We start from the raw sequence: 2,121 nt of genomic DNA, 5'->3' as shown, positions 1-2,121 counted from the left end.
CAATATCCTCATCACCTCTGATTGCACACTCAGACTCCCACCAATGCAATGCATAGTCCACAAAGGTTGTAGCAGCATAGGTCACTTTTTGATCTTCTGCGCATCTACAAATTTTGAAGCTACTCTGCATCTTGGTTACCCAGTTCATCAGACCAACTGGGCCCTCTATTCCCTTAAATTCTTTCGGCCCGATGCCTTTGAATGTTTTAAAACTGCATCCTTTCTCCTTTATTGTCAATTCAGTCCTCTCGTTGGTGGGCGACTCCACCTTCTCTTTAACAGATACTTCCACCTTTTCAATGGCTTAAGTGTTCTCATGTCGAACACTTTCCTCCTCTCCATCTTCATTGTCTTTAAATYTGTCACCCAACATTGCTTTAAGCATATTTGGCAATGTATCCCGGAGGACTTGTGCCATTTGCTCAGCTATCATTTCCTTTGTGAGGAGATTTTCCTCTCCCCGGTCTCCTTGACTCCTACCGATACCTAAATTAGCTTGCACGGTTGGAGTCGTACTAGAACTAGCGGTTCGGACACTTCGTTGACCTCGACTTTGGGCTCGTGTCCGACCTCGAACTGTTGGTGGGGCTATGCCATTAGTACCTCCCCCATTGAGGGCGTTCCTTGTTGATCCACGAGAAACCATACTGACATAATAGGGTATTATCGTTTTAACATGATTTTAAAGTCAAACATAACACATTACATTTTTTTTAATATAATCACTATATATAAGCGAAATACATAATAAGGAATTCACGTCGAAAATTTCATAATGCTCAGTAAGTTATATATATTTCGTGTCAATAAACAACCATGGAGAGAGAGACATTACATAATCCCATTTACTTACAAAAGATGGGATACTTCATAATTCTAAACACATCTCTAAATCATGTGAATGCTCAAAAAAATATATTGAAGCACTGGACTAGATGAAAATTCGATCAACTATCTAGACACGCACAATTAAATCACATACCCAAAAGATCTTTCTCTCTCCCCTCTCTCAAAAGGATTCTATGTCTAAAACTGATCTGCGGGGTAATAAAGGAGATAAGGGTCCCTCAACCACTCCTCAAAAGATGTGGATGGCCTGGAATGCCACAACACACTAGCCTTTGGGCCATTTTTGATGCATTGGACCCAGTCGGAGAAATAGCCCCTCACTACACCAGCATAGTCTATGGTCATTTTCTTATAGAAGTGAACTCTGTCTCTAAATCTAGCGCCTACGGGGTGAGCATCAATTCTTCGCTCCTGCTCAAGTACAACTTTATCCCAAATCAGTGCATGACGCTGTTCTGATAAATTTGCATTCTCTACAATTAGCTCGTTTAGGGCTCCTCCTTGTTCGACATGTGCCTGCTGAAGATTGTTCAGCCATTCATTAAGTCTAGTATTCCCATCTAAAGTTCGGGTCAACCTCTCTCTTAGCTTGGTGTTCTCGCCCCACAAGGTCTCTATAGTCTCCATCATGTCCTCACGTGTAGGGGTGCGGGGCGTGTAGTCCTCCGAAGGCTCGGGTGTGGTCCTTCGCTTGATGGGCTCTCGTGATGACACTTCACTAGTGTGGGCGAGACTATCGCTTCTGGACCGGGTGCCGGAAACATGTCTGGCGCTGGAGTGGTGACTGTCATTAGATCCTCTATTCGGTCCTAGCCCGTAAGGTATCCTACGTGTTCCGTATCTGCGTCCACGTCCGCGTCTGATAGACCTAGTGTGAATGGTGTGAACCATGTCTCCCACAAGTCATAAAAGGAACACTATGTCAAGTAGTAACGTAAGATCAAACTTAATCGCATGATAAGCAATACTAATACACAATAAACACGTGCTTCTAACAATCCTCTCAGTTTAAGCTTAGGCTAAGTAAATCTTAACCTAATTACCTTAAACTAAAGTTCTGATACCAACTTATAACACCCTTATTTTTTTTTTGAGAATGTTACGTAATCTGAAACAAATTCCTAAATAAATACTCCAAAAGACGGCTAAAATAAAACCGTTTAAACCGTTTACAGCGGAAGTCTTTAAATCAACCAAAAATTAACTTAAGTTCTAACCCACCTCATACCAGGTTAAGTTACAAAAGATCGACACAACGCTGCTAGACAAAAG

This window comes from Cynara cardunculus (assembly GCF_001531365.2).
Source record: "Cynara cardunculus var. scolymus isolate 2C chromosome LG 1, CcrdV1, whole genome shotgun sequence".
NCBI lineage: Eukaryota > Viridiplantae > Streptophyta > Magnoliopsida > Asterales > Asteraceae > Cynara > Cynara cardunculus.
This window is presented reverse-complemented; position numbering follows the sequence as displayed.